The sequence below is a fragment of the Chionomys nivalis genome, chromosome 12, assembly GCF_950005125.1.
Source record: "Chionomys nivalis chromosome 12, mChiNiv1.1, whole genome shotgun sequence".
NCBI classification, from domain to species: domain Eukaryota; kingdom Metazoa; phylum Chordata; class Mammalia; order Rodentia; family Cricetidae; genus Chionomys; species Chionomys nivalis.
Genome location: NC_080097.1, coordinates 20,995,048 through 21,006,834, shown reverse-complemented (window position 1 = coordinate 21,006,834; position 11,787 = coordinate 20,995,048).

Genomic DNA, 11,787 nt, shown 5'->3' with positions numbered 1-11,787 from the left:
TCATCCCACCCCTCAGCTGGGAGGGACTAGATTCTGCCAACAATCCAAGTGAGCCTAGAAATACATCCTTTTCTGGAAACTCAAATGTGAGCCCAGTTTGCCCGACATATTTATCTGAGCTTCGTAAAACCTATAAAGAATACCAAATTGACTTTTAATCTATAAGATTATGGGAGAATAGTAAGTGCTGTTTAAAAGAGCCAGTTTCATGATAATTTGTAACATATAGAGAACCAATACGGACACTTTGACAAATGCTTACTATATAGATGATGATTGTGACCACATGGTGATGATTGTGGCCACATAAACCTTTGTCACTTTGATGCAAATGTGAAAGTGAGATTCAGGAAAGTTCCAAAGAAACATCGTCATGCAAAATGAGGAAAAAATAAAACCTGAATATACTATACTCTTAGATTTGTCTAAATTAACATTTCTATCATACAGCAGAATAGACCTTAACATATACAATGATTTGTGTTCAGGAAAACATAACAAAAGTGTTCTCTTAGAGTTAATGCAAAAGGATATCTTTACAATGTTCTGGATTTTTTACTTAACTATTTCATATTCCATATGCAATTGCAATAGTCACTGTCATATCTTACTTTCTTTTGCTGTGACAAAAAGAAACCTGATCAGAATCTATTCAGGGAGGAAAGGCATTTAGAACTGAAAGCAGAAACCTGGAAGCAAAGCTGAAGCAAAGGCCATAGAGAAACACCGCTTTCCTTGTTTCCTGTGGTTTGCTCTGTCTGCTGTAGCATACCACCCACGATAACTTGCCCAGAGATGGCACCATCCATAACAGGCAGGGCCTGCACACAGCAATCATCAATCAAGAACATGTTCTGGACTTGTCTACGAACAGTGTGGTGGAGGAATTCTCTCAGTTTAGGCTACTCTTCCCCGATAACTCTAGCTTGTGTCAAGCTGATGAAAAACCAACCAGCACAGTCACTTTTCAGGGATAGAGTGGCCATTAGAAAAGATCATTGTCAAAGACTTGACACAATACCCATTTAGGTCACAATGGCAGATTAATAACTACTTTCCTAGTAGTGTTAAACAGGATATGAATGCTATATAAAAACACAATTAAATGTCCTTTTCTGTTAGTTGTGTATGAAATGCCCCATAGTTTTCCATTAGCTATGCCATTTCAGAAGAGAAGGAAAAAACAATCTTCATGTTCTTGCTTGCAGGGATTTCTCTTATCTCACCTATGGCAAAAAAGACACTAAATCATAATATTTAGACTCAAATACTGACTTTTAAATAGTTCTCAGAATGCATAGTAATTCACACTGGCCATCACAACATATCCATTTACAGATTTTGGTTCTAGATAAACCGTTTAAATGAATTTGAGCCAGGTTGCCACTTTAAATCAGCACTTGCTATAAGTGGGAGCTGTGGGTGAAGAGGCGGCTAGCAGCTCCTTTACTTTGTCCCTGAAATCACGCTGATAGAGTTGTTGAGTTATAGGAGCCAGGGAAAGAGAAGCTTTGGGGTTCAATGCAGATGTAGAGGTGAGTGACAGTCAAGAAAATTCCTGGCTACAAGTCACACACACACACACACAAAAACCAAACCTTGAGTTGTCTGAGTTTTAAAATTTTGGTCGAATTCATATTTCAGCTGAAGAGTAGGTGGAGCCTGAAGTCGACACTGAATTATGTTGAGGAAAACAAAACAAAGCAGGAGAGAGCACGTGACTGTTGTTAGTGATAAACTGGTGAGTGCTAAGAGGATGTGAGGAGTTTGTAAACATGACAGAACCCAGCCCTAAGTCACGTGAATCCTGCAGTAATTCACTTGGGCTCCTGTAGGGCATTATTTCCCTTACTAGACAACATGATAGAAACAAGCTAGTTTGTGTCTAGTCTTCCATAATTTTTGTGATCTGTCACACAAGACTAAAGATCAACTTGTTTATCTGCACACAGCCCATTTGACTAATGGAAAAAAAAATCCATCACCTTTATATTTTCAGGTTTCAAAATTTGTATTTTGCATGTGTTTTAAAGTTTCAACGAAGCCAGCCCTCCAGGCCTGAGGATGCAGTATTAAAAAAATATTACGTTTTGAAGGATTTATTTAAGTAATCTGGCATTTAAAAGATTAGAATTGAGGCTGGAGCTAAGTAGTTAGGAGCACCTGTTGCTCTTCCAGAGGACCCGGATTCTTTTCCTAGCACCAACATACCAGCTAACAACTGTTTGTAACTCCATTTTTAGAGGAAATGTCACCCCCTTTTGCCTGCACTGGTACCAGGCACACACATGTGGTACATGGACATACATGCAGGCAAAAGGTCAATAAATATAAAATAAAAACAAAGTAAAAAATGAAACGGAAGAATTAGAATTAAATTCAAGAGTGCAGTTGTTTGCAGTATTCATAATAAGTGCTTTGGACAAAGTGGATATTTAATACACAGCTGAATTGCAAGATACCCCGTTACAGAAAGTCTTCAGTACAATTTAAAATTCAAAACTTCTCAGGGAAATTCGCCCAAAGATTCATTCCAGCCAATGAATGGTATGATGCCATAGTTTTTTCTTTATCCTCCTAAGTGGGTAAGTAGACTTTCATCTGGGAAAGACTGAACATAATGGATAGAGGTTATTTGTTGTTTTTGCATCATTAGGCCCATTTCTGCACTGCTGTGAGACAGTGAACAGCCATGCTATCCACATCCACTGAATAGGTTATCCAGTATAGGTCATCAGTTGCCACAATGCAAAGTCTATTACTGTTGTGATTTTTTTTCCCAGTTAGTAGCATTGTGCTTAATTCTATAATTATTCCGTATGAGAAACTCACACTGAAACCAATGGGTGTCTCAGAATAAATTTGATTACAAGATTTGGTTCATTGAGTAAATGAATGAAATTTGGCTTTTATTTATTTGGAATTTTTTAATTAGGACCTAGACTTACCAAGTAATATATATATATATATATTTCTAATGGTGGTTATCTGTACCAAAAATGACAAGAAGAGATTTTTTTCCCACTCCTATGTAGTGTATTTTGCTTCCTAAGATATTTACAAAACAGCAAGTTTTCTGAAATGTTAATTGGAACTAAATTCTTAGACAAGGAAAAGGAATAAAATGACATTATTTCTTCCATTTCATATTAGTAAAATAGAAAACATGATGCACCTGCAAAGACTGCTCCGTGTTGCTGATGAGGCTTGTGATTCTATTTTCCAAGTTTGGTTTGAAAAGCTAAGACATCTGTTTATTCAGTGCACACAGAATAACTCTCATGTCTCCTCATCTCTGAAGATTTCAAAGGCTTTCATTCTGGTTTAAATCCTTTGAAGAAGCAGTAATCAAAGACAAAAATTATCAGAGGTACATTTTTGTTTCCCAAACAATGAAAATAACAACACTCATCCTCCTTGGACTTCGAGTACCAGCGTAAAGCTTCAGAATTGGAGATTTGCCATTTAAATAAAAAAGTGATACGGATAAATAGCTGCCAAAAATAAAAAGCATACTGAAAGTGCATACTCTCTACTTCATTCTATTGCATAAATTTAAATTCAATATGTGAATAATTTAAAAAATACTATGAAGCACAACATCAAACAGCATATCCTAGCACTGTGTGACAGAATACATCTGGCTAGTGCGTGGGTTCAGAAAAACAAAATATTAGTTTGAGCACTAAGACTTTTACCTCAGTGCATTTCACAAGCTGCACTGATTAAAATAATAATAGTGAGAACCCAAGAATGATAAGAAAGCAAGCCAGACCATACACATGAAGCAAAAGAACCCAGAATAAGCTGTGTTTAGGGGAGTGAGTAACAAGGATTTTAGCATCTAGGCTCTCCAGGTCTTCATTAGCTTTGGAACATGTCATTTGACCTTCAAGATGAGTAAATTCATGCAGGATTTAAAGAGCTACAGAATAATTCATTTATCATTCTCTCTTCAAAGATGATGATATAAGTATAATACCTATTGCCTTTTTGACCCTTTTTCATTAAGAGTAAAGATTTTGAGCCCTAACCCCCCTCTGCATTAGGGAAATTGAAAGTAGACCTTTAGGATAAGTGGCTGATGTGACTTCCACCTGGGGCAGAAGTGGTATCCATCTTGTTTCACAGAGGAGACAAAGGAAGTTTGGAGCAAATATGAACAATTAGGGGCAACCAGGTTTCCTGCCAATATTGTTAACCTCTCCAAGAAAAGAAGTATAGTTTCACATTAAATGACCTCTGGATGCGGGATAAGTTTTAGTCATTGAAGTAGACGTCAGGGTTTATTGAGTATAGAGAAAGGTGTTACCTTAAGAGAGATAGGGACTACTACTGAGAACTCTTCCTGAATCTGGAGAAGTGGCTGAAACCAGGCTATTCTCGTGAGGTTGTAGTTGAGTGTCTTTAGAAGCAATTCTCAACATACAACCACCCAGAACACTTTTATAAATCCCAGCTCTCAGGCTGTGTCTCAGACAAATTAAATCAGAGCACTGGGTGTGTATGACAGAGGCAATGGATTTTTTTTTTAAAAAAAAAAAAAGATTTATTTTACTTTTTCAATTTTGTGTGTATGTGTGTTGTGTTGTGTTGTGTGTAAATACACAGAAGAGTGCAAGTGCTCTCAGGGGTCAGGGTGCTCTATCCCTTGGAACAGGGACTACAGGAACTTGTCAGTTACGTGACATGCCTGTTAAGGTCAGAGTAGGGCACCCAAGTAGAAATGAATGTTCAAAAATTATCTGAAGCACTACACACAAAATATTAACTGTGTGTAGCCAGGGGGGAGCCGCTTGTTCATCCTGGCTGCCCAGAACCAAAATAATCACACAGAAATTAATTAAAACACTGCTTGGCCTATTAGCTCTAACTTCTTATTGGCTAATTCTTATATTAATTTAACCCTTTCCTCTTAATCTGTGTTTTGCCACATGGTTGTGGCTTATCGGCAAGGTTCTGTGTCTGACTCTGGCATCTGATCCACGGATCCATGGCATCTCTCTGACCCTGTTTTTTTCCTTCCAGAATTTAGTTCCATTTTCGCCGCCTACCTAAGTCCTGCCCTATCAATAGGCCAAGGCAATTCCTTTTCATTAACCAATGAAAGCTGCACATAGACAGTAGGACCTTTCTCACCGACTGTGTCTTATTCAAAGTTGGTATTCTCTTTTTCTTGATTAGATAAATAAGAAAACTTGTCTTAAACTGGGTAATGGTGGTACAGACCTTTAATCCCAGCACTTGGGACAGAGGCAGTTGAATTCAAGGCCAGCCTTGTCTACAGAGAGAATTCCGGGACAGCAGGGCTACACAGAGAAATCTTGTCTTGAAAAAGAGAAAGAAAATGTGTTTTTAACTAAATTCTGATTTTCAGTGTTTTCCTTGAGATTTAAATTTTTTTCCTTGATTTTCTTAGTGCCCAAAAAGTTCATCAAAGTGATAGTGTGTTCTCTAAATATTTGTTTATACTTATATTTTTTGTTCCAAATTGTCTTATGTCTTAGAAAACAATTTTGAAACTATGTAGTACATGCATGTTACACCCACTAAATCTGTGGGTTTGAATTTTTTGCAAAAATACAAACTGTTAACCAAGTATATGAGCTTAAAAGCCCTGTATCATCTCAGCTTTCTTGTCCAACTTCACCCACAAATTACAAAACATTAGTTCCCACCTGCTGTCTAGTTCTCTGCTATCCTTGAGCTAACCTACAATAGGATGTACCTCTACCTAAACATTTACCACCCTTCCCATCTTTGTGTCTAAGATATCCACCAAAGCTATAAGCTACAGGACTGTTTTCCAGCCTGTGCTCTACTGGAAGTTGGTGGAAACCTTAGGCACTGAGGCCTACTAAAATAATGACAAGTCATCTGGAGAACGTCCACATGTCTTTAAAGGAAGGTTCCTTCTTGGGACCTTTCCCCCACACATCCCCACTCTCTGCTTGTCTACTAACATTAAGAGGGTGGATAATTTTACCCTGAGCTCCATGCCATGCCACGATGCTTTATTACACTCCCAAAGCAAAGTCACTCACCTGCTGTGGGCTGCATCTACTAAAACTGTGAGTCAAGTGCTTCCTCCTTTTCTTTATTCTGGGTGTTTGTGAAGATTAGAGAATACCAGCACAAGCTTTAGTCTAGGAGGAGTGGTCACCTCTTTTCAAAATCAGTGAAATCAAAATTTGTAACGATAGCAGTGAAGGAAAGAGAACACAAATGTAGAAAACCTGAAATTCATACATTTCTTTTTGCCAGCTTTATTGTCAGTCAAATATCCAAACATATACAGATCTGTTTTAGACTCTCAATCCTACTACTTACGACTTAATATTACTTCATTGGAAGGCCATATCTCAGGATGGCTTTTGACAGGGTCAGTTTGGGTAAGCTCACCTAGTTCCTGTAATATTCATTTACTACTTCTGGGTTTACTTCATATTAAGTTGGACCATAGTAGACATTTGAGATATGATACGAACAAGAGAATTAAAGACGTAATCGTGCTATTTCTAGCTTCAAGGGCCCAGACAGTATCTTTAGGCACACTTCTAGTTCTGATTCACTTTGGTGAGGGGCAGTAACTGAAGGTTCCTTGATCCATTGGATCTTTCTCTGGTACCTGCAGGCTGAGGACCAGGATAAAGGGCTCTAGCTTCTCCCAAAGAGTTCCCATTTTCCATAGATTGACATGATATATAATATCGTAAGCTTTATTCTTTAAAATACACATGAAAAATCACATTTCCTGCTTTTACTTCTGGATTTACCTTTCCCTGAACTACGGCTTCATTCTGTATCAAAAGTAGGGCCTCAATGACTTAAAGACTGCTCATTTGGCTCTGGCTTCTGAATCCCCAAATTCCTCCAATCGCATTAACTCTAGGGACCATGCCTCTAAGACATGGAAGTTTAGGGGATGCTTACAATTCAAAATAAAGAATAGAACCACACTACTTTATGAAAGAAAAAAATGAAGGACACAAAGAATACATTGCTATACCTGTTTTCACACACACACACACACACACACACACACACACACTTGAACTTTAAGATTGTAGAAATCTGTCTGTTTCGTATAGAGAGACCTGAGATCTCTTGGTGTCAAGCTTTCTACACCATTATTCAAGTTTCAGCATATGAATACAGCTCACAAATATATCTTGTCAGAGTGCAGTTTCTGTAAGTCTAGGACAGAGTTCAAGAGTCTGAACTTCTCTAGAGTTCCCTGATAAGCTGATACGGCCATCATTGGAGCACACACCAGGTGGCAAGGGTCTAGGCATGAATGCTACTCTGGTGAGATTCTCTAGTAATATTTATAGTTTCCTGCATAAAGGTCTTATGCAATTTTTGTTCCTAGATGTTTGAAAGTTTATAAATTATATCTGTTTTAAATTTTATGTTCCATTTATTGTTGATTTATAGCAGTTCGATTAGTCTTAATATTCCTTTATCTGGCTAAATCCACTTATCAGCTCTAATAATTTATCTTTATATTCCTTGGGATTTCTTACAAATATAATCATGTTAGAAAAGTAGTGACAATTTTTTGTTCTTCTCTCAATATGATCTACTTCTTATTTTTCTTCTTTTCCAAAAATAACATCACATTTATTTATTTTACATAATAACCATAGTTTCCCCTCCAGACTCTCCTCTGGTTCCCCCCACTACCTCCTTTCTACACCCTGCCCCCATACACTCCTCAGAATGCATAAGGCCTCCCATGCGAATCAACAAAGCATGGCACATCAAGCTGAGGCAGGACAGAACTCCTCCCTGCTACATTAAGAGTGATCAAGGCATCCTGCTCTACGGAATAGATTTCAAATGTCAGCTCATGCTCTAGGGACAAATCTTGAAGACTTTTACAGGCACTTTATAAATCAGTATGGTGGTTTATCAGAAAACCAGGAATCAAACTACCTCAAGACACAGCAATAGCTCTCTTGGGCACATACCCAAAGGATGTTCAAGCGTACCACTACGACATTTGCTCAGCTATGTTCATAGCACCATTCGTTTTCTTTTCTTTTGTTTGTTTTGTTTTGTTTTCGAGACTTCTCTGTGTAACAGAGTTTTTCCAGAACTAGTACACCAGGCTGGCCTCAAAATTACGCAGACTCTCCTGCCTCTGCCTTCCGAGATTTGGAATTAAAGGCGCCACCACCACTACCCAGCTGCATCGTTATTCATAATAACCAGGACCTGGATATGTTTTTTTTTTTTATCACTTTTCCTAGTTTAACTTCCCTGATAAAATCCTTTTGGGATGAAGAGAGATGACAGACACCTCATTGTTTCATTACACATATTTCAAATAGAAATCTCTCCATTTTTGATCATCGAGTATGATAGTGGTAGGGTTACTCTTATTTTAGTCCACATAATTTCACTTTGTTTTTATTCTTTGGCTTGATTTTCTGGGGGGGGGGCACTGAGGACTGAGCTGAGGGACTCACTCACACTGTGGAAGCACCTTGCCCCAAACCTACTACCTCAGCCCCCCTCTAAGGTTTTTATTGCTTAATTTTTATCAGGTTAAAAAATTTCCTTTTGCTCTCACTTGCTTATGGACTTTCAACATGAATCATTAATTTATTTTAAATTTATTTATTTATTTCTTTATTAAAGATTTCTGCCTCCTCCCTACCACCGCCTCCCATTTCCCTCCCCCTCCCCAATCCAAGTCCTCCTCCCTCGTCAGCCCTAAGAGCAATCAGGGTTCCCTATTGCTCTTCCTGAGTGAGGTAAGCCACTATCCTGAGTGAGGTAAGCCAGACCCAAAAAGAGGAACATGGAATGTGCTCACTCATATTTGGTTTCTAACCATAAATAAAGGACATTGAGCCTATAATTCGTGATCCTAGAGAAGCTAAATAAGAAGGTGAACCCAAAGAAAAACATATAGGCATCCTCCTGAATATTAACCTTCATCAGGCGAAGAAAGGAGACAGAGACAGAGACCCACATTGGAGCACCGGACTGAATCATTAATTTTGTCAAATGTGTTTCTCCACTTACTGAGACACTATAATGACGTGCCCCCTCTCCATTTTGTCTATGCAAACATAATTCACCTTCTAAGGTTAAATTGTATTCTCAGGTTTGGGTTTGGTCAGATTTTATTTCTCATTGTTTCTGGATCTGATCTTGTTTATAAACCACTGGGCAGGTTTTCCTGGAAACCTATGGAGCTTTCATGAAATTCTGCTTTTGGTTTCTGCTGTGAGCCATTTAAAGTTGAAGACTGCCTTTCTTGCAGTCCTTTTTGATCCTACTTAAAATACCATCAAATGTCTTATTCAGCATGAAGCCATCTGGACCCAGGATTTCTTGTGGAGAAATATCTATTTAAAGCTTCAAGCTTTGTTCATTTGGATAAACTATGCTTTCAGTGTGGTGTGAGCTTCAGACCTCACAGGTGCTAGCATGTCATCTACTTCTAAATCGTATCTCCTGTGACGTTGGTTTCCTTTACTGAGAATTTGCATATTTCAGTAAAATTTTCAGTTTCTTTGAAATAATGTTTAAAATTTATTTATTTATGTTTTTGTTGCATACATGATCTTTTATTTATTTCCATTGTGAATATTTAAAATATGTCTTGGAACAATGCCATCCAGTATAGGAGCTGTTAGTTTCCTTCTCTAATTTGTAGACAACATTTTTTAATGAACCTATGGCATTTTGATGTATTTTCTCAGTTTGGGAACTTATGAGATATTCTAGTTAACTCACGGTAATAAATGATATATAGATCAAATCAATGACACTCAAAGAAAAAAATGATATTTGCCAAGATTCACATTATTGCCATACTATGAACAATTTTTTAACCATTCCCATATTCCTCAAAAACACTGTAGTAAATGAAGCTCCCCATACATGACCCATGAGTTCAGATTGGCAAACATTATGATCTAAATTGTTTCAAATGTCTGGATTTTACTGTTTCTTTATCAAATCAATTGCTGAGATTTTTTTTTATTAAAAGTTGCTCATAATTTTGGGTTTGACTGTACTTTGAAATTATGTTACAGTATTCATAAAAGACAGTTTATATTCCTAATGGTTCGAATGTATTTCTGCCATTATGATGGGCTTTTTACCAAACTTTTAAAACTGTACTTTGATTGATATTAAATAGTTCAGCTTTCATTTCGATTTTGCACTGTGTCTCATTTCTGTATTTTATTTCAATATTTTTTTGCCTCTTATTTTCAACGTGTCTTTATAAACATCACACAGTTTTGGGTTTGATCCTGATTGCTTTTATCTTTAGTTTGAGGTTTGAGATTATTCATATTTAATGTAATTATTGATATGACTGAATAAATTAACATAAACATAGCTGGTAGTTTCTAATTTTCTACACATAGTTTCTCTTTTTTCTTTTTTTCTTCTGAATACCTATATTTTATATTTTTGTTCATCATCCACTACCCTATATGAGAGTTCATCTATTACTAAATGAGAGTTAAATATTCTTTAACTGTTGTTCAAGTGTTTTTATTATAATTTGCAGTATTTAACTTATGAAATGCAAAGTATACAAATATTTATAATTATTTTCTTCTCATAGACAAAGGAAGTATTTTAGAACACTGTTAAGTTTGTTTACCCATCATTTATATAACATATTTTATTTTATGTTGTCTTTATTTCAATACTTATAAGGATTATTTAAACAACCAGTTAAATTATATTGTTCAAGTGTTTATCCTTTTGTATATTTTAATATATATCTTTAAATAAAATTTAATCTTTTGTTAAGTAAATAAACAGGGACAGACATATATATAACATGATCTGACCTATAGGTAGAAATGGTTAGTGTTAAAATAATACTTTTCATAGCCAGGAAATATAAAAAAGGGTGCAGCAAGATAAAAGGAATATCTTCTAATTTTGTACAGTATATTACAATAAATGTTAATGATGATAATCAATTGTGTATTTCAACTACAATTTGTGGCAGAGATCATTTTAATGTTACCAACATAAATAAATGATAGATTTTGAAATGATGGCTAGGTCAATTATCTTGATCTCATCATTACTCCTTGTATTTATTCAAGAATTGAAACATCAGATTGTTACCATTTGGGGATGAAGTATCAATCAAAAGGCTCATGTTGTAAAGTCTTGGTTCCTATCTAGTAATTTCAACATCAAAAGTTGGTTTGCCCTTGACCAAAGAATGGATAAGGAAAAGGTGATGCATTTACACAGTGGAGTACTACATAGCAGAAAAAAATAACATCATGAATTTTGGAGGAAAGTAGATGAAGCTAAAAAATATCATTTTGAGTGAGGTAACCCAGGCCCAGAAAGACAATTATCACGTGTGGTTTTTAAAAATAAAGCAAAGAAAACCATCCCATAAATCACAATCCCAGAGAACTTAGACAACAATAAGTACCCTAAAAGAAACATATGTAGATCTAATCTACATAGGAAGTAGAAAAAGACAAAATCTCCTGAGTAAATTCAGAGTATGGGGACTTTGGAAGAGGGTTGAAAGGGAGGGGACAAGCGAAAATACATTTTACAATGTATTGAAGAATTCCCTTCATTTTGCCTTTTTCTGTGACTGTGTGAAATCAAGCTTTAAAGTGAAGGAAGGGTTTAGTGTGTAGGAAGAAATTTCAAGGTGTTGTTTATTCTTTGCTCTTTACTCTTTTATCTTTTGGTTCTTTGGGGGGCCCACAACTCAGCTCCCCCCCACAGAGGCTTATTCTTAATTAGAAAAGCCTGGCCTTAGTTTGCCTT